The following is a 26,855-nucleotide window of genomic DNA, read 5'->3' on the forward strand; positions in this document are numbered from 1 at the left end:
CTTTCCCTTTTTTCCTAGCTGAATTAAATTTTTCTGCAAAAGATTTTCAATTTCTTGGAGTCAAAATGATTTATTTTTCCCCTTATAATCTCCTCTATTCCTTGTTTGATTAAGAATGAATTACCTACCCATAGTTGTGAAAGGTATATGATGCGTTTCTCTTCTAATTTTTTATGGTTTGATCTTTTATTCTCTGGCCATATATCCGTTTTTAAAGTTATCATATAATATGGTGTAATTTCTGCCAGAATACTTTGTAGTTTCCTCAATGCCTCTAATGCAATAGGGTGTTCTTTCTTGGGTAAAGTTATATTTTCTGGTTTATTGAACACTGGGTTATTGAATTCTCTGATTTCTGATTTCTTCTTGTTTTGCTATACTTTGGTTTTTTACCTAGGACTAAATAATTTTTTAGAATTTGTGCTTTATATTATAGTGTGAGTTCTGTACTTTGGTATATATATAACATCGCTTTGATAGAATTGCCATTTTTATTATATTTGCATGGGTCAACCATGAGCACTAAATATTTCTCCAACAATTTAGGTGTTTTTCATTTCATTAAAGAGTATGTTAAAACGCACTAATATGCACATTCATGTGCATATGAAGAATTGTTAGGCTTTGGCAGATCACCGTCCATGTATTTGAGGCATCTTATTTTGAATGGGACCTCCCTTTTAATTGCTGCTTCCAGGATTCTGTTACTACTATATAGAAATAATAATGTTGTTATTTTTTTCTGGGTTTACTTTGTAGCCTTTTTAATTTTAATTATCTCAGTTTCTTTGATTTCCTAGAGTTGTTCAAGTATGACATGATGGCATTAATGCACAAGAATAATCTGGTCTCTCTTCTTATTTTGGTTTTACATTTTTTAATATGTTTTCTGAATGGTTTTGGTAGGATTTTTGTAACTGTGCCAAGAAATAAGGAAAGAGGTCATCTTTCCTTCCTTCCTATATTTACCAGGAAAGATTCTAATTCATTTCCCTTGCACATGCTAGCTTTTGAGTTTTGATTGATAATTTATATCATATTAAGAAAAGATCTCTTTATGCCTATATTTTATGGGAACTTGTTGGGGGGAAGTTTGGACATTAATGAATGCTATACTTTGTGAAAGTCATTTTTGTGATCTCTTATTAGGAGATTGTTTTAAATTTTTAAATTTTGTTTTGTATGACATTTACTTACTGTTTTCCAATTAATGTTGAATCTTCCTTGCTTCTCTAGGGGAAAAAAATATATATACATATATATGTATATATATATATATATATATATATATACACACATATATATGTATATATATATATATATATACACATATATACATATATATGTCATAATGAATGATTTTGGAGGATTCTTTTTTGATCTTTTTATAGATATATGTCATAATGAATGATTTTGGAGGCTTCTTTTTTATGCTCTTTTTTTGCCAGAATTTTCTTTTAACATTTTGAATGAGTATTTAACAATACTGTTTTTGTTCTTTCTCTCTGTGATCTCCTAAAAAGAATTTGGTAGAATGTCTTCTTTCTAATTTTTTGAGAATATACATATTCATTTTTTCATTTGGTAACCAGCTAACCCTCTTGAGAAAGCTGCCTGGAACTGGATATTCCACTTCCTCCCTTCCTCTCTTTTCCATCCTTTGCAATATGGCTTCTGAAATCATCATTCGATTGAAATGGTCTTCTCCAAAATTACCAATAATGTGTTCATTTTCAAAATCTAAGGCATTACACAACCGAGCTAGTGCGTTGAAATACATCCCCCCTTTAAGAAAAAAAAGAAAGAAAAAGAAAGAAAGAAAGATGATGTCGTGGGGGGTTTTTTGTTTGTTTGTTTTGTTTTGTTTTGAAGCCATTCCCCTTTGCGGTATGGTTCACTGCCAGGGATTTAATTCAGAATCACGCCACTGCACAGGAATAAATTATATTGAAATTGTGGGAAACTAACGCGAGATTAGCCCTCAGACGGGGGCGGAGGTTTTCCTGTGAGATCAGCCTACGAGCTGGGGGCGGAGATTCTTCTTGGACTGTTGCGGGGTGCTGCGGCAGGACTTTCGGGGTACCACGGAGGAAGAAAGCCGAGAGGGCCGAGCGCGGGCGGGTGTGGTGGCGACAGGAGACCCAGGCAGCAGCCGGTGCGGGCTGGCCACATTGTAAGACCTTAAAGATGCCCATCCTCTGTGTGGATGCGCTGGGTGGTGGGGGGCCGTGGGGGGAGGTGTCCGGCCCTGCAGCTGGATGGGGGGAGGGAGCTAGAGGGATTCTGGGGCGGCCCCACCCCAATCTCTATTTTCCTTGCTATATTTTTTAATTTCCTTAATCCTATTGCAGTAAATGTTGTATTTGCCATTTTTGATGTCGCAGTGAACCCCTGGGGTCCGCCCTGCCCAGGCCTTGTTAGCTGTCCCTTGGATGGCGGCCTGAGGGCACAATGGGAGCCGCCCAAGAGAGAGGGAGGGCCCTACGTTTTCTTTAACTGGAGGGAGAAGCCTGATCAGCTTCTTTTATGCAGAAGCGCCATGAATTTGGGCCCGGATTGGCAAAATCTACCCCTTAGATTGGAGCCAAATTAGATTGTAGTGATGGGACATAGCCTTGCGATAAATGTACTGGGATTTTTTTTTTTTGCCTTTTTAAAGAAATTAATTCTTATTCCCATCCATTGCGCCAAATTAAAAACAAAATGTCTCAATGCATTGGGGAATAATCAATCAATGTTGTTTCAGGGCTTACTGTGAGCCAGACACAGTTCTAAGCTCTGGGGATACAAAAATAAAAGGGGATAAGCTTTTCTATGGAGCCTACTGTATGAAAGGCACTGGGGCAAAAAAGGAGAGGGGGAGGGGATAAGCATTTCTATGGTTTCAAATGTAAAATCTCAGTGCTAAGTCCTGGGGCTCAAAAAAAAGGGAAGGAGATACTCTTTTCTATGGAGCCTACTGTGTGAAAGGCACTGGGACAAAAAAAAAATGGGCAGAGATAAACATTTCTACAGTCTCAAATGTAAAGGTTCACTGCTAAGCCCTGGGGTGTAAAAAAATAGCCTGTTGCATGAAAGGCACTGCAGTGTTTTAAAAAAAAAAAAAAGAAGAAGAAGAAGAAGAAATGGAAGGGGATCAGCCTTATAGGGCCTACTATGTGCCAGACTCCATGTCAAACACTGGGCTATAAAACTAAAGGAAGATCATCAGCATTTCTATACAATTTACCTTAGTGTCTTTTATGTGCCAAGCACTGGGGTACAAAAATAAGGGAAAGAGGGAGACATTTCTATAGAACTTACCGTGTGCCAGGCAATGTGCTAAGTTGTGGGTTTACAAAAAAAGAAAAAGGGATAAGCATTTCTATGGAGCCTATTATGTACCACGCCCAGTGCCACCTGCTGGGGTACAAAAATAGGGAAGAAAATGAGCATTTTGATAGGATTTATTTTACTGTCTTATATGACAAGCACCGAGGCACAAAAATGAGAGGAAGAGATCAACATTTCTATAGAGCTTACTATGTGCCAAGCAGTGTGCTAAATTCTGGGGTTACAAAAAAGGAAAAGGGATAAGCATTTCTATAGAGCCTATTATGTACCACGCCCAGTGCCACCTGCTGGGGTGCAAAATAAGGGAAGGAAATCAGCTTTTTTATATAGTCTACTGTGTGAAAGGCACTGCAGTAAAAAACAGAACAAAACAAAACAAAACCAAAGGGGATAAGCCTTTCTTATAGAGCCTACTAAGTGCCAGACACCATGTCAGATTTTGGGGCTCCAAAAAAGGGAGTGAGATAAGCATTTCTATAGAGCTTATTCTGTACCACGCCCTGTACCACCTGCTGGGGTACCAAAATAAGGGGAAAAGATCAGCATTTCTATTGTCTGCTAGAGATGTACTATGTGCCAGACGTTGTGCCAAGAACAGGGGTACCAAAATAAGGGAAAAGGATAAACATTTCTTATATAATTTACTTTGTAAAAGATGCTGTGCTAACTGCTGGAGTACAAAAATAAGAAAAGGAAGCATTTCTGCAGCATTTCATATAGAAAGACAGTGCTAAACCATGGGGCAGAAAAAAAGGGAAGAAGATGAGCTTTTGTATAAAGCCTACTATGTGAAAGTTATTGCAGTTAAAAAAGAAGAGAGAAGGGGATAGAGCCTACTAAGTGCCAGGCACTGTGCCAGGTGCTGAGGGTACAAAATGGGGAGATTGGGATAAACATTTCTGTAAAACTTACTATGGACTATGTCCTGTGCCAAGCATCAGGGTGCAAAAACAAGGAAAGATCAGCATTTCTGTAGAGTCTACTATAGTTTGTACTATGGGCCAGGCACAGTGCCAAGCACCGAGGATATAAAAATAAGGGAAGAAGGTCAGCATTTCTATAACATCTACTATGTGCCAGGCATTGTGCCAAAGACTGGGGATGCAAAAATGAGGGAAGAGGATGAGCATTTCTTATAGAACCTACTATGTGACAGGCTCTTTGCCAGGGCTGGAGGTATAAAAATAAGGCAAGCAGATAAGCATTTCTGTAGAGCCTACTATGTGCCAGATGCTGTGCCAAGTGGTAGGGATATAAAAATAAAGGAAGAGGATAAGCATTTCTTGTGTAGCCTTCTGTGTGAAAGATCCTGTGCCAAAGGCTGGAGTACCAAAATTAGAGGAGGAGATAAGCATTTCTAAAGCGTGTACTACAGTGTCTACTATGTGCCAGGCATGGTGCCAAGTACTGAAGTACAAAAAAAGGAAGGGGATAAACGATTCTATGAAATTCTATAAAAACTGTTACATACCATGCTCTGTGCCAAGCACCAGGCATATGAAAATAAGGGAAGAAGATCAGTATTGGTGTAAAATCTGCTGTGTGCCAGATACTGTGCCAAGGGAGAGGGTGAGCATTTCTTGTAGAACCTACTATGTGCCAGGTGCTGTTTCAAATGCTAGGGATGTAAAATCAAAGGAAGAAGATTTACATTTCTTGTGTACTGTGCGAGCACTGGGGTATAAAAATTAGGGAAGGAGGTAGTAGACACTACAGCAGACTCCCTAGAAGTACCTATGTGCCCGACATTATGCCAAGCACTGGGTTGCAAAAAAAAGGAAGGGAATAAACATTTCTATAGAATCTGTTGTATGCCACACCCTGCACAAAGTACCAGGGATATAAAAATAAGGGAAGAAGATCAGCATTTGTATAAATTCTGCTGTATGTCAGACACTGTGGCAAGGGCTGGGGGATATAAGTACAAGGAAAGAGGATGAGCATTTCTTGTAGAACCTACTATGTGCCAGACGCTGTGCCAAGCACGGGGTATAAAAATGAGGCAAATAGAGAAGTATTTTCATAGAACCCACTTTGTGCCAGACAGTGTACCCAGGCTGGGATACAAAAATTAGGGAAGAACAGAATTATTTCTGGAGTCTTCTACAGTGTCTACTATGTGCCAGGTATTGTGCTAAGCAGCGGGGATAATAAAGTAAGGGATGAAGGTAAGCATGTAGATAAAGCCTGCAGTGTGCCAGATGCACTGCCAAGCACTGGAGATACAAGCATAAGGAGGAAAGGGGCAAAGAATTTCTTTAGAACCTACTATATTTCAGGCACTGTGCTTAATGCTGGGATACAAAAATTAGGGAAGAAGATAAGTATTTCTATCGACTACTATAGTGTCTACTATGGGCCAGGCCCTGGCTCAAGTGCTGGGGATATGGAAATAAGGGAAGGGGAGAAGCATTTCTGTAGCCCCTACTGTGGCCAGGAACTGTGCTCTCATTTGCTCATAGTTGCATAGTTTAACTGTGAAAAACAAGTTTTTGCAGATAATAAATAGCTGCTTAACTTAGGACTCTCAGAACAAATTCCCACATTGGCTGTGTCTGAAAAATGGATGTCTCTCCATTTTGAGTTGTTTACTTTTGTATCAAGGAGATAAGCGATGGGTTTCTTCTTTCATTCTTTTGGACCAGTGGTTTTTCCCAGCAGTGATCATAGTTCGAAAGTCTTTCAAAGTTGTTTTTCTTCATGATTGTGTATGGGTGTGCACGTGGAGGTGCGTGTGCATGTGTGTGGTTTTACTTCTGTTCATTTGTTCTGCATCAGTTCATAGAGGTCTCCACTAAATATGATAAATTAAGCAAAGGACTCCTAGGTAGATAGTGCAGTGGATATATTGCTTAACCTGGAGTCTGGTAGACCTGAGTTCAAATGCAGCCTCAGTCATTTCCTGGCTTTGTGACCTTGGACAAGTCAGTTAACCTTTATTGTCTATGATATTTGTAAAGTGCATTGCATAGCGTATCACGCGACACAGATTGATTGGCTAACAAATGTTTGTTGTTTTTCTTTCCAATTTCCTCTGAAACTATTTTGTCCTTTGTTGTTTGCTTGTTTTTCGTTCATGTCTGACTCTTTGTGAACCCATTTAAAATTTTCTTGACCAAAAAAAAAATGCTGGAATGGTTTGCCATTTCCTTCTCCAGCTCATTTTGTAGATGAACAAGCTAAGCTGAGTCAAACAAGATTGTGGGACTTTCCCAGGCTCACACATCTAGTATGTGTCTTGAAGGCAGATTTGAACTCCAGAAGAGGGGTTTTCTTGCCTCTAGACCTACATCTCTTATCCACTGCAGGGTTACCTCATTGCCATTATAATTTTTATGGCTTTAACAGACTTATTTGTGTTCACCTACCATAGTTTTTTGAGCCATTCCAATAGGATACCTTTTTAGTTTTCAATTTTTTCTATGAAAAAAGCTTGTTTAAATATTTCTGTTCATTCTCATTCTCTCTCTCTCTCTCTCTCTCTCTCTCTCTCTCTCTCTCTCTCTCAATTTTCTCTTTCTGATTTCCTTGAGGATGTGGTTCTGATATAATTTGTTCAAAGACTATTTCTCTGTCTTTGATTTCTTTAGGGATGTAGGCCCATTAACAGTATAGCTGGGTCATAGTGTATGCACAGTTGGATAACTTTTGAGACATAGTCGTAAAACGTATACTTGATTTTTTTAAACTGTCAAAACCAGTGTCCAGTTTTGAAATAAGTTTTCATCCCAGGCCTTTATCTCCCAAAACAGACAATGGTAGAGCTATAAATGAATAAAGCGTTCTCTATTCTCATGGTGAACATTATTTTAGTTCATGTAACAGCATTGTCTTAATTCCTCAGATGCATTCACGAACACATAGAAATAAGTTAATAATAAAATAAGATTGTAAAATTATTTGCTATGATTCTTTTCCAAGAAGCTTATTTGACTGTGATTGGAGGAGCAAAGCCATTTCTATTTGATGTTACTGTAATTAAAAGATAATTCATTTGGTGTTCTAGAGCTGTGCAAAAATAACTTCAAAATTACTGCATTAAAATAATGATTCAGCTTTTGATAAGGCTATTAAGTTATCCAAGATATGGTCCAGATTCAGAGATGTGCTTGTTTTTTGTTTTTGTTTTTTTTTTAAATAGAACAGTGTCCTCCTCCAAATTTGTTGTTTGAAAAGTAGCTCACAGATGGCTGTCCCTGGATATTAAATAAGGAATGCTCAATTAAGAGGACTAATCATTGCAATAACAGCTCACACTTATATAGCATTTTAGTTTCCAGAATACTTTCCTCCCAATAAACCCTATGATGTAAGAATATCATGACCTTCATTTTATAGATGAGGAAGCTGACAAAGTAGGAAAACTACTGTACCTTCTGAAAAATGTGCTGTCAAATTTTCATATACTAATACTTTCCAAGAAGCCTCTGTATAACTTCTTCCCATGCACCCCCCCCCAAATTCTCCCAAAACATTTGTGTTCTTTAACTTTGTACTGACATTTGACCAGTGTAAGTTCTTTTGTTTCTGACATCATCTATTTTGTTCTTTTGGTTTTGCTTTTTTTCTCCCTCTGCATAACTTTCTTTTTGTTTTTTAATAATAGCTTTGTTATTTTCAAAAGACTTGCAGAGATAGTTTAACACTCACCCTTGCAAAATATTGTGTTTCAAATGCTTTTCTCTCCCTTCTCTTCACCTCCTCTCCTAGACAGCAAGTAATCCAATGCAAGTTAAATATGTGTAGTTCTTGTAAACATATTTCCATATTTTTCATTCTGCATAACTTTATACCTTTTTTCTTAATCATTTATATTTATTCTTTCAAAGTCAATTGCCTTTCCAATGTTTATGTTGTATATGTTCTCCTGGTTTTACTTCACTTGATATCAGTTCATACAAATCTTCCCAGGTTTCTCTAAAGCCATCATTTTTTTAAAGGCATGATAATATTCAATTTTATTATTGGAGTGTAATTTGTTCAACAGTTCTCTAGTTGATGGGACACTCCCCTCCTCCTCTCCTGGACAACTAGTTTCCAGTTCATTGTTGCCACAAAGAAGCTGGAATAAAAATTTTTGACCATATAGGGTCTTTTCCTTTTTGATCTCCTTGAGGTCAGGTAGTACTACTGCTATGTCAAAGACTATACAGAATTTAGTGACATATGGGCCAGGAAGCTGGTAGTACTTGGAAGGTATGAATTGTAGCCTCTTTTCTCTCATAACATTGAGTGGTACATTGTAAGCAAGGAAGTATAATGCGGATCTGGGGCACTTCTGTGACTCATCTATTGGGGCAAAAAGTTAATAGAATTTTGATAAGGACCTCTTGAGCTTGCCCACAACTTCACTAGTGACTCCTCTTTAGCCTTTTTTGCCTGTGGCGTCTTTTTTTTTTTCTGAATTGCACTTTGTCTTGAGAACTGCTTCTACTTGAGATTATTGAAATATATATATATATATATATATATATATATATATTAGTAATAGGGCTCTATTTATTTAAATCCTCAGGTTATCTGTTGTATCGTGCCATAGGAGGAATATCCACCTGGACTGTTTTATTTGATTTCCTTGGAGAAGAGGTAGGTATCAGTGAGTCAAAGGGGGTGCATGCCTTAGAGATATTCTATGCATAGTTCACAATGGATTTCTAGAATGGCTTGACCCTTTCACAACTCCACTAGCCTTATATTGGTATTCCTGTTTTCTTATAGCTACTCCAAAATTTGTCATTATCTTTACCCCCACTCCCCTTTGGGTCTCTTTGTCAGGGTGATGAGTGAGAGTAGAATCTCAGAGATGCATTGATTTACATTTCCCTAATTATTAGTGACTGGAAGCATTTTCCCCCCTATTTCTTGATAGCTTGCATTTCTTACTTTGAAATCTGTCTGTTTTTGTCCTTTGGCCCTTTGTATATAACTTTGAATCAATTCCCCATGTATATCTTGGATACAAGACCTTCATCAGAAAATTGATGCAATTTTTTCCCTATGGTTGCCAATGTTTTTCTTTTTTTGTCCTTTTGTTCATGCAAAAAGCTTTTTTATCTAAATGGAATTGTCCTTTCTTGTCTTCTGGGATCTCTCTATCCCTTGTTTGATCATGAAATCTTCCTATCCATACTTTGAAAAATTGATTTCTTATTTACTTCTCTTATTATAATGCTACTCTTTATGTGTAAGATATTTCCATTCAAAGGTTATCTTGGTGTATGTTGTAAGATGTTAGTCTGTGCCTACTTTTTTTCCAGAAACTTCAGGATTTCTTCCTTTTTTCTCAGCTGCTTTGTCCACTTTTTTGGGTCTTGACCCTGGTAAGCTGGGGCTCTTTGGGGTACATTCACAACTGTGCTATTGTGTCCATTTGATTCTTTTGGTCACAGAGATAATATTTTCCATTGATCAACTTCTGTTTTTTTTTTTAAAATCAGCACCAGACTATTTTGATGATTACTGCCTTGTAGTATAGTTTTAGATCTGTTAGTTCTTTGTCATCCCTTCTCTTCTTGTTTCCCTTGAGATTCTTGACCTTTTATTTCTCCAGATGAATTTCATTATTATATTTTTAAATTATATTTTCTAGCTGTAATCCTTGAACACTTTGAAGGCAATATCAACAAATAAGTAAGTTGATTTAGATAGTAGTCATTTTTATGACTTACCCATCCCCAACAAATATTTCTCCAAACATTAGATCTGTATTTAAGGAATGAATGTTTTGTAGTTGCATTCATACAGTTTCTGTATTGGTCTTGGTAAATAGACTCTCAAGTCTAATATAGTCTGCAGTTATTTTGATTAATATTTTTCTGTTATCTTTCTCCTGGGTTTTGCTAATAAAATGTAAGTAAAACAAAAATACTGATGATTTATGTAGACTTATTTATATTTTGCAACTTTGCTAAAATTATTGTTTAACTTAATTTTAGTTGATTTTGTGGTTCTCTAGATTAGTAGTGTCCAACTAAAATGGAAATGGGGTTACTAACCTGTACAAAAGGCTGCCTGTGGGCCACTCTTTCTCTTAGAAAACTACATATTGATGTTGTTTATTTATGGTCTAGCACATATTTATGTATTTTGATAAATATTTTAATTATATTTTATTCTGGTATGGTTTATACCCAGTAGTGTTGCAACCAGGCTGCATGCTTGATACCTCTGTTCAGGATTGATCATTGGATGATCTTCAGAATCAGTTGTTTTTTTTCCCCCTCATTGCCTGTGTTCCTTTGATTTTTGTCTTGCCTTATAGCTCTAGGTAGCATATAATAGAGGTGATAATGGGTATCCATAGTTTACCCTTGATATTTTGGAAAGTTCTCTTTGTACATTGAGTACAACATTCTTTGTTTTTGGTAGATACTATAGACTATTAAGGAAATATCCATTTATTCATGTAATTTCCTCTGTTTTCAGTAGAAATTGATATTAGATTGCTTTTTTTTTTCCTTTGTGGAGACAGAAAAGGTTAAATGACTTGGCCAGGGTCACATAAGTAGTACATGTCTGAGGCTGGATTTCAACTCTTGTTTTCCCGACTCCAGGGCCTAATTTCCCTAGGGTTGAATTTTTTTTAAAGCCTGTTCAACATCACTGTTCTCATTTTTACAAATATAGTCTATTATATTTATAGCTTTCCTCTTATTGAATAAACCCTATATTCCTGGTATAATCCAGTATGGTCATAGTATCTTTTTAATATGTTCATGCAGTCACCCTATTTTTTAATATTTTATTTAAGTTTTTGTATTAATGTCCATTAGGGATATTGACCTATGATTTTCTTTCTATTTTTTGCCTCACTTTGGTTTAAGCATCATATATCATATTTTATCATAGCGTTTCGAGTGGTCCCCTTCTTACCTATTTTTACACAGGCTACACAAGTAGCTTATGAAATAGTTAATTGTTCTTTGACTATTTCATGGAAGTAGATGGTGATAAAAGTCCATGAATTACCATTCAACAGGGTTATTTGTATTGTCACATGTTCCCAAGGAATATTAAATGGATGATCTTCATGAATAGGAAACACCTTGGTGCAAAAGTGTCCATAGGGAGGAATTGTGTTCTCTTTAAGAAAATATGTTTTTATGATTAAAAAAATTAGCTCAATGAGTTTTATATTCTCAACTTCTTTGAGTTAATTGTGAAATGGTATAGGTTCGGTCCATTTTTGAACGTGGTTTGTGGTGGGTGAAAGATGAAATGAATGAGGAAACAAAGGTTAGATCTTCTGAGCATATGGATTTACTAAAGCAATGCATGCCAACTGCATAACGAATAGGGAGCAGATCTCCTTCGTTCAGGCCTGAACCTTGAATTCAGGGGAAATCTTTATAAATTAAAAGCAGTTCACCAGATGAGGCCGATTAATTAAAAGGAGACTATATGACATGAGGTAATTTGATTTCTAATTGGAGGAAGATTAGGGAATCTCCAGGTTGGAGGGGAGTGAGTGAACAGGTGCAATTTCCTGAATGCAGAAAAAGGTCTCCCCCCCCCCCAAGTGTCTGTAAATAATGGCAAGAACATGCAAACAATTGCTGATTGGAATGATGCCATTTTTCAGATAAGACATATGGGTTGTTTGAAAGTGACAATCGTCAAGAAAGTTCCTTGCCTCAGTCTTCGGATCTGAATTTTTGGTCAGCATAAGCAAGGTCCTCGGTTAAGGGTCTCTAAGCAGCGGGAGAGGTGGTCTAGTTTCCCAGCCACACAGAGCTAGGTTCAAAGAATGCAATAAAGTTTTCTCCCAAATCCCAGAATTGAATAAACTTTTCTTACAAAGACAGAAATTGGACTAGACCCATAATTGAATAGAAAGGGAACTGAGCTAGCTCCAGAATTGAGTCACAAGATGGAGTCAGTGTAGTTAGTTCATTCAATTCCCACACTTAACCACTTGCTTTCTAATCCTCTCAATTTTCTCACGCTTATGAAAGCCAACTTGTTCTCTACTAAGACCATCATCAAGGAAGTCCTCACTCTCTGAATAAATGACTGTTATTAAAAGATTTTGTATAGATGGGAGAGTAAGCCTCTAGATCCATATTCATTGATATTTTCTCAGCCGCCTTTGTGAAGATATTTCCCCTACTTTGTGACTCCTCTAGATACTTTAATTCCCCTTTACCCTCACACTTCAGTTCCTTCTAGTACACAGCTCCTCTCTCTCTCTCCTGAGTTGAATCCCATTCTTTACCTTATTTTCTTTTGTCTTCTTTCTACTGCCTTTGTAAACACCATGGTTGAAGCATGGTGGTTCCGCTCTTCTTGACAGAAATGAGCTTGTTGAAATGTCTTCTGCCAATCTTTTCCACTTTTCTTCAATTTGTAGTCCTTCATTTTCATCCATTTGGTCTAACCCTGTGGTGCCTTTAGTAATCATTAGAGTCATCTTTCTGGCAAGGAAGTTAAATGGTTGCAGATTAAAGTACTTGTTTTTGCCCTTACTCTACATTGGCTAAACTTCTGGGTTCTTTTATCTTAGTTTATGTTTATGTAATATTTGTTTTTTTTTTCTTCTTGGTTTTTCAATTACTTATTGAAGTAACATAGGTTACAATTTTACTGGTATACCATATTTTTTTTTATTCTTAGCCTTTGCTCCTCTTTTTAATTTTTTTTTTTTACTAGTTACACTTCTGGTTTTGACAGATCAATGGTCTGCTTATACTCAGGCAGCAGACTCAGTGGTAACTGTCCCAAGAAAAACTTTTTTCGCTGTTTGCTAAAGCAAAGTGTATTTGGTTCTTTATGATGCTATTTGGTGTTCATGTGCAGGGATTACTATTTTTTAAATAAAATATTTAGGTATATAGAGACGAGGCTTCTGTGTTCCGTCTCCTCATTCTCAAGCATCTTATTTTTTTTTCTAAAATAATACTGCCCCGAGGATTTCTCCTTCTGTTTTCACCTTTTTTCCCACTTTTGCATTGAATTAATTAAATATTAGACTGCTGCAGGTTCGTTTGATCTAAAGTATTTAAGCAAATTATTGACATCCTCAGAAATCAATGTTGGTGCTTAAACGTAATTGTTTTTGTTTATTTGGCAAACTATATTGTAATACAGAGTGACCAAATCCCCCATGAAATAATGTTGTCACTTTACAATATACTTCACTCTACAAACTCCTTGTTTTTTTCTTTTTTCTTTTTCAAGGAGTACCAGTTAGCCATTCTTCCATTTGGCTGCAAATTTCTTTTTATTTATAGCAAGATGGATGTGATTTTTTTTCCTTTCTTTTATTTTTCTTCTTCTCCTTCTCCTTCTCCTTCTCCTTCTCCTTCTCCTCCTCCTCCTCCTCCTCCTTCTCCTCCTCCTCCTTTTCCTCCTCCTCCTTTTCCTCCTCCTCCTTTTCCTCCTCCTCCTTTTCCTCCTCCTCTTCCTCCTCCTCCTCCTCCTCCTCCTCCTTTTCCTCCTCCTTCCTCCTCCTTCCTCCTCCTCCTTTTCCTCCTTTTCCTCCTTTTCCTCCTCCTCTCCTCCTCCTCCTCCTCCTCCTCTCCTCCTCCTCCTCCTCCTCCTCCTCCTCCTCCTCCTCCTCCTCCTCCTTTTCCTCCTTTTCCTCCTCCTCCTCCTCCTCCTCCTCCTCCTCCTCCTCCTCCTCCTCCTTCTCCTCCTCCTCCTCCTCCTCCTCCTCCTTCTCCTTCTCCTCCTTCTCCTCCTCCTCCTCTCCTCTCCTCCTTCCTCCTCCTCCTCTTCCTCCTCCTCCTCTCCTTCTCCTCTCCTCCTCCTCTCCTCCTCCTCCTCCTCCTCCTCCTCCTCCTCCTTCTCCTCCTCCTCCTCCTCCTCCTCCTCCTCCTCCTCCTCCTCCTCTTCCTCCTCCTCCTCCTTCTCCTTCTCCTCCTCCTTCTCCTCCTCCTCCTTCTCCTCCTCCTTCTCCTCCTCCTCCTCCCCCTCGTTCTCCTCCTCCTCCTCCTCCTCCTCCTCCTCCTCTCTCCTCCTCCTCCTCCTCCTCCTCCTCCTCCTCCTTCTCCTCCTCCTCCTTCTCCTTCTTCTCCTTCTCCTTCTTCTCCTTCTTCTCCTTCTCCTTCTTCTCCTTCTTCTCCTCCTTCTCTTCTCCTCCTTCTCCTTCTCCTTCTTCTCCTTCTCCTTCTCCTTCCTTCTTCTTCTTTCTTCTTCCTGAGGCAATGGGGGTTAAGTGAGTTGCCCAGGGTCATACAGCCAGTAAATGTTAAGTGTCTGAGACCAGATTTGAACTCAGGTCCTCCTGACTTCAGGGCTGGTGCTCTATGCCCTGCACTACATAACTGAATCTGGATGTGATTTTTTTTTTTTGAAAAAAAATTAAAATTGTTTTTTTATTTTTCTTCTTAGTTTTCAGCATTTACTTTTTATCAGATTTTGGTATCTATTTTTCTCCCTCCCCCATCTCCAAGATGGTAGGTATTCTAGATTGATATGATTAATGTCTTACAGGCCTATGTCTGTTCATGTCCATTGGACCATTTTTTCACATTTAGAGAACAGTCATTGAAAGACACTGATGGTTTAAAAACTGTGATTCTTAACACCTCTATCCCCTTTTCTGCCATTCTTTCACTGGCATTAGATAAGCAGAAGGGGATCACTGAGGACTTGAGTACCTTTTAAATTTTTCTTTGTATCTTAGATTGCTGTGTCTCCCCCCCCCAAAAAAAAAATAATTGTCATTAACACAGCCACTCCAAATACTCAACGCTAACATTTTCTATAGATTTAGTTCAATGGTACGCAGGCTTTTATCATGTATCTTTTTGGAACTCTGCTCCCCATAAGACTTTGCTAAACACTTTACAGTCAGAGTCGATAACAAGAAAAAGATAAGGCAGGTTTTAAGGTTACATTCCAGGTGGCAAAATGAGCTCAGTATTGCAGGTGTTTGAGACTGAACCAGGTACCCGCTGTGCTTAAGGCACGCCTCTCCTCAGCTACCTCTTACCCAAAGCCCCACATAACCACTAAGATTGGGAGAACTTGCCATCATTGCGGTTTGGAAGAAAACGTTGTGATGCTCATACCTGATACTCGATTGATCCTCTTGCCCCCGTAACCCCTAAATACTGCAGGTTAAAATTTACTAAATAGTACTTACAGGATCTGAGATTTGCTTTCCAGCACTAGCAGCTTGAAAGATTTTAGCCTTAACCTGTCAGAAGACTTAAAATAATCCTTAAACCTCCAGAAGTGTTGGCAGGATAGCAGGACATGTATGATGAGACACCCGCTTTTTCTTTTGCCCAGTTAATTAGTGCTTTACGAGCTCCCTAGCTTGCAATCATCAGGATATAGGGAAATAATAAGAAAGAATTCAAGAGTATTTTCATATCAACAAAAAAGTTAATGGACAACAAAGGTAGGAGTGTTTTAAAATGCAAAATGTGTTCTTTTTAGAAGAGAAGTAAAAGGCTAATAGGGCTGAATGTTTTATATGCAGTCAAATATGGTGATATATCGGTAATTGCTGTTGTTTTTAAAGTGAAGAATTGATTTTCTAGGGGAGGGAAGTAAAAGGGCATGCTTAGAAATGACCATGATATTTATAAAAAATTGACAAAGCACCAGTAAACCTTATTAAAAAGAAAACAATATAAACTATGGCTAGAAGAACTTGAGGAAAAGAAATTATTTCACTGAATAGAATCTTATTAATAAAAGACTTAAAAACAGAACTCCTTTTGAAGCTTTTTAGACCCAAAACAGAAAATGAAAAGCAAATATTACTACTGGTGGAATATGAAGGGTACACAGAAAAATCCCCATTGGGCCCGATGTTGTCCTATCATCTTTGTTTACTCTTTGTGCTGCTTTCCTAGGTTTGTCAAAATTGAAAAAGAAACTGTGAAAAGTATGTTTTGGTTGACTCTTTAGAGTCTTCTAGATTGACTGCCATATCATCTTTAAGAAGCACTAGCATTTTGTTTTGTTTTTTTTTTCCTCTTTGCCTATGTTTATTTCTTAGATTTTCCACCACTGCTGGATCAAGATTGGAGTTGCTGGAAGAGGAGCGAGGCGAGGATAGACGAGGTAAAGAGTTTGAAATGGGTTTGTTGTTTAAAACAAAAAAAAGTATGTCAGAAATTTGGGTGGAAGGGAATGCCAACATTAGGCAAAGAAACGGGAGACAGGTCCGAAAGACCTTTCTTTGTTTTTCCTTCCGTTTGCTTACGTTGTGATTAGCTATTCTGGATTTGATAGCTAAAGATGTCAACATGGGAAGATAAGACATTTTTAAGGTCTCCCTAATCCATTTTTCCTCTCAGTGTCCATTCCATCGGACCCATCTTGAGCTTTTGATGTTGTCTTCTAAGTCCTTAAGCGTGTATGTCCTTCAAGGCTCTCTCCTGGGCCCTCGTCTCTCTCTACTTCTGTCTTTTGGTGATCTCATCTGCTGTCACAGGTTCAATGATCACTTCTGCATAAATCGCTTCCACCTGTACGGTGAACCATTGTCTATCTAGAGTGATAGACACAGGAGCAATGTTTGGCTTACAAAACTTGATCCTGCCCTGTGGGTCTTCTATGAAATGGCAGACCAGTGCAAAACTGAGAGAAATTCTTTCTAGACAAATTCATACCAGGACATGGCATCTGAACACTTACTTTTGGTGGAGTAATCTGATTGATTTACTTAGTCAACTATATCCTTACAATTGTATATGGATCAGCAAGTTAAGATCTACTGAGTGGAGAATAAGAAGAGAGCATTCACACTCTCTGGCTTTGGTCTCCTTTCTCTACCCCCAGTCCTAATTGGGTGGGGGAGGACTTGGTAAGCTTCAAAGGGTCTGTGAGATTTGGGGTTTCTCTTTTTCTCAACAGCATCCTAGCATCATCCTGTGGTTGGCAGCTGTCTAGCAGTCTCTGCTCCGGGAACCAAAGAAAGGTCGGATTCTGATACTTGGCAGAAGGTTGGCAAATAATCAAACATCTACCCAAGACAAACTACTTGAGCATCTTGTGAGAGGGAGAAAAAGGGACTTCTAGCAATCAGGACCTGTAAGTTTTGCTTTTGTCACATATGCTTTTGCTTCTAAGTTTGATCCCACTTTTCCTCAGGATTTTATATGTACATAGGGTACTCTATATGTTTGGGGAGAATATTTCACACACTTTTGAATGTTTTGTGTCAGTTAGGCTGCTTCAGTAAATCCCTTTCTGAAGGCAAACTGATTAAAAATATTTCACTTTGTAATCATGAGAGGAGGCATACAGAAGGGGGCTCAAGAGTTGTGCCACATTAGAAAGGCCTACTATCCTTCAGTCTCCTGGGGGCTGCCCTTTGGTTTACACTTTGGGAAGATGCAGCTAGCTGTTCTCTAGTGACCCACCTCATCAGGGCAGGTGAGAGTCGGGATAATTGCTTCAGAGCCTGTGTCACCCGATTTCTATCAGAATGGACTACGTGACATAGAAAGTATCCTTCAGAATCTGAGAAAAGAGGTAGTAGGTCACATTTTTATAGAATGTAACTGATTGTTTAAAAAATAACAAGAACCTTCATGGTATCCTTTGTTTATTGATTGCATTAAAATGTTTGACTTGATAGAGTGAAATTCAGCCTTAAAGAGTCCAATAAGGTCATTCTCATACATATGTTAATGTCCCAAAACATTCTTTGAAAGCTGTGATCACAGAAACTACTTTGTACCACTATTGTAGAATTATCATTGTTGATGAAGGCATTATCGGGAAGATGAACACTTGTCAAAGGGATTTGCTTGCTCTTCTTGGACATTATATGGGAAATTTAAAATGGGTAGTAATCTAGATGTTCTAGCTTACAGAGGACATTATGCTAACAGATTCAGTTATCAGTACAATCCCTAGCCATTCCAGAGAGAATATCCTACCATTCTCCAAGAGGGAAGAAGACGAGGGAGGGATCTGTGGGGAGAACATTAAGTAATAAGAAGCTGTGTTACAGAGCACAATTAATAAGAGTCCTTGGTGATAAACCCATGTGTATGGTGGGGATATATGTGTAAGTAAGTCTATCTGTATGTAGATATCTAAATATGTATGCATAAATATATCTTTTTCTAACTGTGTAGCTTGCTTGGGGTGGGGATGACAGGGAAATGTGTGTGTATGTATATATCTACATATGTATATATAAATATATCCTTTCTTAACTATAGCCTGATTAGAGGTTGGGGTGGGGGATGAAAGGGGAGAAAAAGAACAAAATAAATAAGGTGCAGAGCAGAAAACAAAAGACCAATTTAGAAGGAAGGACAGACACTCGTGAATATAATTTTACTAATGCATATATTCTCTTAAATTGGTATTTGTTATCTATTTTGTATCCTCCCTGATGTAATGTTCTTTCTTGTTATGTTTCATTTTGTGTTGTATTTTTTTGTTTTTCTTTTTGCTTATTCTGTTTCCCCAAATATAGTCAGTCATTAGGATTAGCAATCATTTGGTCACTCTGCTTGTATGCTTGTCTGTGTTGTGTGCATAACCTTTTCTACTGATCAGCTTCTCAATTTCTTACTTGGTACCAGATTATTTGGATGAATACAGCTTTATGGAAGTACACTTTCAAATCTGGTACTGCTCAGTTCTTTTTCTAAGAATTTGTTTTCATAGATTCCTTTCTGATTGACCTTTTGTCCTCCAGATGAGTGTCTAAAATGATCCTTTAGTAGTTGATATGCTATTGAATGAGGGAATGAATCTAGGTAGTTTTGTCACTTATGTGGGCTTGACCTACTCATGAGCAAAGTTTCTTCTGCTGTGCCTTCATTTGTGAAGTGTTTGGTAATTGGCTTCATATAGTTCCTGTATGTGTCTTGGCTGGTGTAGTTATTTGAAATAAAACTTTTCTGTCTCTTCCTGCTACATTTACTGGTAATAGAGGAAAAAAAACTGTTGGGTTTTGTAGATTTACTATATATCGTGCCACTGCATTAAAGTTGTTAATTGTCGTATTGTTTTAGTTGACTCTCTATAGTGTTTTCTGAGTTAATCATGTTTCCTCTTTGCCTATGCTTGCATCTTCATTTTTTTCGTGTTGTTGCTATAAGGCAGCACCTTGAGCACAATATAGACTAGTAATGATATTGAATATTTTGCTTCACCACTAACCTTTACTGAAAAGACTTCTAGCCACTTCCCATTATACTTGATGCTGGCCTTGGTTTCTAGATAGAAAGCTCCATTTATTACTTTAATTTCTATTATGGTTTGTTAGATTTTCAAACAAGAATGGGTATTATCTTGTCAAAAGACTTTTTATCCATCTATTGAAATATTCATGATTTTTGTTGATTTCTTATGGTCAATTATGTTTATACTTGTGCTAATGTTGAATTGGTCTGGCATTCTTGGTGTAAATTCAGCCTGTTCTTTGAGATATATTGCTAGTTTCTGTGTTAGTATTTTATTCAAAATTTTTACTTCGGTATTCTTTAAATAAAATCAGTCTATAGCATTTTTTTTCTGTTTTGATCTTTCCTGCTTTAGGTATCAAGCAAGACTATATACTTGTGGCATAAAAGAAATTTGGTAAGACTCTTTTTCCTAATTTTTGAAGATATTGTATAATATTGGAATTGTTCCTCGAATGATTTGTAGAATTTGCTGGTAAAACCACTTGGCCCTATTTATTTTTTCCTTTGGAAGTTCATTCAAGATTTGCTTCTTTTTCTAAGATACATTTATTTAAATATTCTAGTTCCCGTTCTGTTAATTTGGGAGATTTACATTTTTCTAAATAGTCATCCATTTCAGTTAGCTGAATTCACAAATAGTAAAGAAAAAGAAGAATTTCTCCCAACTATATATATGTATGTATGTATGTATGTGTGTGTGTGTGTGTGTGTGTGTGTGTATATATATATATATATATATATATATATATATATATATATACATATCAATGAAACTTAGCACATTTTTGATATATGTAATCTGGTTTTCCTTTTTTAAAAATCAAATCACCAAATAGTTTGTTTTATTGTGTATAGCAAAACATTTCCTGGTTTTATTTAATTGATTTTTTTTTTTTTTTTGCTCTCAATTTTGTTAGTTTCTCTTTTCCTCTTCAAGATTTCTATTTTGATACTCAATGGGGGATAATTTATTGTTTTCTAGGTTTGTTTTGTTAGTTGCAAGCTTTTATTCATGAAAGTGTTTAGAGATACAATTGTTTTCCCTAACCCTAACTACTGCTTTGACTGCATCCTACAAATTTTGGTATGTTGTCTCATTCTTGTCCTTATCTTTAAGGAAATAATTGTTTCTATGATTTGGTTTTTGACCCATCTTTTTTTGCGATTAACTTATTTAGTTTTAGTTACTTTTTCATCTTTACTTTAAAGGTCCTTTATTGAATGTGTGTTTTTTTGTTTGTTTTACATTAAGGTCAGAAAAAGATTCATTCATTGGATCTCTCTGGTTTTCTGTTTTTGTCTGTGAGGGTTTTATGCCCTAAATACATAATCAGTTTTTGTGAAGGTGCCATGCCCAGTTGAGAACTGGGTATTTTTTCTTTTCTCTTCATCTTATTGTTGTCCATAAGTATATCATATTTAACTTACCTAAAATTCTGTTGGTCCTTAACTAATTCATTTTTTTGGTTACCTTTATTAAGGTCTGAGAGGAGTAAGTTGAGGACTTTCGTCAGTACAGTTTTACTTTTTATTCCCTTCTGTAACCCATTTAACTTTTACGAATTTAGATGCCATACTCCTCGGTGCATATAAGTTTAGTATTGATTGGGCTGTTAGGTGGCATGGTGCATGAGTCATGCTGGGCCTGGATTTGGGGAAGAATAGTCTTCCTGAATTCAAATAGGCCTTTATACATTTCCTAGTCGTGAGACCCTGAGTAGGTCACTTTACCCTGTTTGCTTCAGTTTCCTCATCTGTCAAATGAGGTGGAGAAGGAAATGGGAAACTATTGTAATATCTTGGCCAAGAAACCCCCAAATGAGGTCAGGAAGAGTTGGATATGACTGAGACAGTTGAACAAGAATATAAATGAGAAAATAATTTAGTAATAATAATTGACATTGATATCAACATAATATGCTAAATTAAAGGTAGAAGAGCATACAAATGTTTGTTGAATTCGAACAAATTTTACACATTTCATTGGAGTTGGCATGAATGTGTTGAACCGGTACATGTAAAAACATATGTATACAAAATGTGTATATATGTGTACACAAAAGCGACTGAGTTGGCCATGTCCCTTGCCCCAGAAATTTCACTGATAGGCACATATCCCCTCTGATGGTAGAGACAGAAAGGTCGTTCCCATTGGCCCCAAAATATTCACAGAGATACCTTTTTTTAATTAATAAAGAATTGGGATTAAAGTGAGTGGACATGGCCTGGGAAATGCAAAAAAAAAAATGTAGTATCTGAGTGATAGCATATTGTTGTTACATGAGAAACAAAGAACAGCATATATTGTTGTTGAAAGATTTACCATGTAGACCATATCACTATCCTCAAAACGATGACTCCTAAAGTTAATTTATCATCTTAATGTTATAGAAATCGATCTACCCAAGGGATATTTTACAAATTTAGGTAAAATAATAACATTTGTTTGGAGCAACACAAGATGTTTGAATACCAAAGGAAATAAAGGTGCTGATAAAGGGAGAATAGCACTCCCAGTTCTCAGACTGTGTACTATAAATTGGTAATCATGGAAAACATTTTGCCCTGGTTAAAAAAATAGAAAAGTAGATCAATGGAGCATTTGTAGACCAGAGAAATTAGAAATAATGGTGCTAAACATAAATTGCTTATAAAAGAATTTCCTATTTGATTAAAAGTTCCGAGGAAACTGGAAAGCAGCCTGGCAGAAATCGGACTTTGCCCAACATTTTGTACCAAGTGGGTGATGCAGTGCTTTGGGTTGGCCTTTATAATAGGAAAGGCCCAAGTTCTAAGTCACATGCTGATTAGCTCTGTGATTGTGGGCAAGTCATTTATCCTCTGCCTCAGTTTCCTTATCTGTAAGATGGAGATAAGAGCACCTACTTCTCAAGCTTGTTTTGAGGATCAAATGAGATGATTGCATCCTCAGCACCGTACTGTGCCAGACACCAAGCGTGAGTCTTTTTACTCTACTCTCTAAGTCTTCCTGTGCCAGAATCTGAAGTCAAATGGTAGACTACATTTTCTTCCTTTAAAAAGTTGTATCCCATTTGTCCTTCTCTAATATTTTTTGTAACGAGCACTGAAAGTGACTCACCAAACAAAACCTTTGAGTAGTCCGGGATGGATGTAGTTCATCTTTACCTGGTGACTTGAACTAATCAAGAGTAGCTGGACGTCCTCCTGCTGATTCTCTACATAAGCTGGATTTCAATTTGCCCTTTTTAGTCTGAAGGTTGTGATTTTTTGATCGATAGACTCTGTGCATGCTGAGCCTTAACACTCTTCAAACCCTTCTGAGAGGACCATAGTATGCTTCTTGAATCATGTTTTTTCCATTCCTCATCCGTGTCTTTTTCTTCCAAGTCTTAAATGAGTAAGTTCTATGTGGATTCCTATTGGTCTCCTAATAGACTCTTCCATTTCTCTTTCTTTGTCATCAGAGTTGATGTCTGGGGCATTTTCCATCGGTCCTGGGTTGACTTGCACAATGCTTGTCCGTGATGTCCCACCTTTTATTTCCCTGTATGCTTTAAAATGTGCTCTCTCCAATCCATTTGGAAGGACTATGCTTTGGTGGGAAGAAAACCAGCTGGCTGTTCTGAGCCCTCCACTTTCCTCCTCAGAGATGTAGCTCCCCCATTTTGACATGAGAATAACTCCAAGGGCCTACCAGCTGCAGTGTTTTTTAATAACTTCTACGTGTTCATTGAAATGGCTTACTGCCCTCTAGACAGGAAGTGAGCATGAGCTCAATTTGGAAGAAATACTGTGTAAATTTAGTTGGTGAATTAGATTAATTATAAGAACTGTTATTTACTGCAGAAAATAGAGGTCCCTTTTGTGGGCAATCACTAGGAGCTGGTGGGCTGCTGCAGCAGGCTCTGCTTTAATTGTGGAAGCTTCCATCAAGGACATCGACAGAGGACTTTGGTTTTAGAGAACATTTTCTTCAGAATCATTATGTTAGATGAAAAAACTAAGTGGCAACAAAGTTATCAAGTTGAGCAGGGTCCCTAGGAGTAGGTGCTAGGGCGCTGGGATTAGAAACCAGCATCAGGGCTAGGACACCGACCTCGAGATCCTCCTTGGGCTTAGCTTTCCAGACATTTGATCATAAGTATTTTGGTTTGTGTTCTCATGGGAAATAATTTTTAGGGTACTAAAAATTACATCATTCTAACCCCACGAATCCTTCCAAGGGCAGGGTATTGTTTTGATCAATAGAAGTGTTAGAAGCACCGTTAGACTTATATTGCTTCACAGGTAGTTTTATCTGCATCGGCTTCAAGTTTGTCATTTTTCCAAGCAAGTCTTGGGCATGGATCCCTGATTGATTCTGGTGTTACCCTAAGTAAGGCATGAAAATGCCCTTTAAGACAAGAAAATAATTGTAATAAAGATGATGAAAATAAAGTAGTATTCCTTTTAGTGATGAGGATGGCTAAAAAAAAAAAAAGAAAATGTGCTTTCAGTAAATGGAAGGGGCATGTGCTGGCCATCTACTCCCGTGTGTCAAGTTAAGATAAAATAGTCACTCCCACAAAGTTCCTTCTTTGGGGGTAAAATTCTGGGCTGGATTGGCAGCTTCCTCTATTTGCCTTTTGACCTTTTAAAGAATGAAATTAGAAAGCATGCTAGAATGAGTAAGCCCGAAAATAATGAACAGAGCAAAGTGTCTTAGCAGGAGACGCGAGAGAAGAGGGAGGATCTGAAATGGGCCAATGCTACGATGGGTTTTAGAAGTGACTTTAAAATTTCAGGGTAATGTCCTTTTAGGGTAACGTCTCTTTCCTCCTCTTACTAGTTCCGGGTCACATTCTTTCCCCTTTTGTTTTAATTGCAGATGACCGTGGTGGTAGCATCTTGTCTGTTATGCTTCTTAAGAATGTGTGAATGTTATCATCACATCAGTCATGTCGTCCATTGGTCAGTTGCCATTGCTCTGTCTTTCTCTCGAGTTAGCTGTGAAGGATTCCTTATGGGCGCGTTCCTATTTATTGTGGGCGGGGGGGTGTCAGAGCCATGCTTTTGGCTTACTTTTTTTTCCCCATACCATTTTAGATCACCTAAGCCCCATTGCACGCTAAGCTCCCTTATTATAATCATAACTTAGAGGCCATTAGAAAGCCTCCTGGGAGCCCCGGGCTTGGGCCGGTTAGCTAATCTGCACCCCGTGTCGTTGAGCTTGATTTACCCCTTTGCTTTATTTCCTAAAGCTAGTATCTTCTACCGTGCCCTAAATGCACGGTGCTGCCGGCACTCCCTCTTCATACAGACTGTCCAGATTGACTTTCCCAAAACCCACATCCCCTTGGCAATGAGTAAGTACAACTGATTTGTTATCATGCCTGGATCTCGGAGCAGAATTTTAGTATTTGCAAGCCTGGTGGTTCGATCATTTATCAACTCTCCCGGCATTTGCATCTTCCCTCCACAGTATCACATTGGACTCATCAGGTTTGTTGGACTCCTCCTTTGTGGCACCTGCTATTGGCTAAAAGCGAGCTAGCTCCTCTAACATCTGTTTTCCTGCAGCGGCCCGCATCTTGTGGAGCCGTTCTGTGTTTTTCCCATTTAGAAACCAAAACAACAAAATGTGAAGGTAGACCCTTGTCAGTAAGCAGTGTGTGAAGCCCTGAGAACACAAAGATGGCCTGAAATGGTATTTAATGAAATGGTAATTCATTATTTAATATGGCACTACACTAAAGCCCTCGAGGGCTTCCCGGTTTCACTGGTGACTTGTTATATTGAAGTAGGAGTGAACATTAAAGGCTGTATTTTCTGCCACTTCCATTGACTGGAATGACTGCATCACTCCAGTGGCTCCCTTTAGGTGGATTTTTTTTTTATATCTTTAGTTTCCCCAGGAATCCCTTCCCCTTCTGTGTAAGAAATCTTTATCTTTAAAGATAAAAGGAAAGATCAGTACAAGTGATGCAATACATCCCACAGTCTAAATGTATAAGAACTGTAAAAGGGTGAGGGCATCCTCTCACACTACTCTTTGGAGCTGTGCTTGCTCTTTCTACTTTTGCCACATTGACTTTGGACGTTCCGGTGGTTCTTTCCATTTACATTGTTGTAATCATAGTGTGTGTTACTTACCTTGCTGTCTGTCATTTCATGTAGATCTTTTCAATGCTTCTCTTAATCACATTCATCATTTCTTACATCACAATAATGTGATCTCACATTTATGTTACTAACATTGTTTAGCCATTCCCCAGTTGATGGGCATTGACTTTGTTTGCACTGTTTACTTACTAGCACAAAAAACTGCTGCTATAAATATTTGGGGGGGGGTACAAACACACACATACACACACACACACACACACACACACGTAGATATGGGGACTGTATTCTTAGCAGTGGCTTCCTTGGATTTAAGCCGAGTCATATATCTCTGGGTCAAAGGGTATAGAGAATTTCTTTATTTTATTTGTGTAATTCCAAATGGCTTTCCAAGTGGTTGTACCCATTCAGTCTTAGCTGCAATGCATCACTATCTATTAGAGCCTAAATGAACTATTTGCAGAATGTAAAGTGATTTGCATTTCTTTCAATTTGCAGCGATTGGATTGTTTTCATATAGACGTTAATAGTTGGAAATTCTTTTGAGGATTGTATTGACACTGTGATCCCTTATCAATCGGGGAATGGCTTTTGGTCATATTAATACCTTGTAGGTGTAAATCTACATGGGACCTAGATGTTTATGTCAAAACCTACTTTCTGCCTGACTGCTGTCTGGTTTTCCCAACTTGTGGGGGATGATAAAGGGAATTCTTTCTTAAGTAATTTTGTATCTTCCAGGATCCTCCGGTCCAAGCTCCATCGCAGCTTCCACAATCTTAGGTTGCAGCTGGGAACCCGAGATTTTTAAGTTGGAGACCAGCTCCGTAGGTATGTCTGGGGCCTGGCTTCCCCACCTTTGAGGAATCCTGCTACTTGGCTGGAAGGGGATGGGGGTTGGCGGGCTGGCCGAGAACTCGGGCCCACATCCTTTGGGGTGAGGTTTGCTTTGTCGGACAGTTGGGCTAAATGGAATTTTCTTTTTCTCATTGCGAGAGGTGGCGTTTCTTAAAAACACGTCTCCGATCTGTGTCAACAAAGCTGTCTGGGCATTTGCCTCTTGCGGATGCTGCTAGTTTGGGGTTTGCGGTAGACATTTGTTTATGGTGAAGTAAGGAAGATAACATGTTTTACAAATGACTGCTCTTTATTCCTCTTGTAAACGGGGCCTGACAAGGCTTTCGATCCCCTCTCCTCTACTGCCGAAGAACGCTCTTAGGTGCCGATAGGCGGTGGCCTGCCGCCGCCATCCTTTTTCATCGTCTCGACGCCCGGGCTGCTACCCTGTACTGTCCGACGGAGAGAACTGTGACGGGTAAGTTTCGC

Source organism: Antechinus flavipes, chromosome X, assembly GCF_016432865.1.
Source record: "Antechinus flavipes isolate AdamAnt ecotype Samford, QLD, Australia chromosome X, AdamAnt_v2, whole genome shotgun sequence".
NCBI classification, from domain to species: Eukaryota; Metazoa; Chordata; class Mammalia; order Dasyuromorphia; family Dasyuridae; genus Antechinus; species Antechinus flavipes.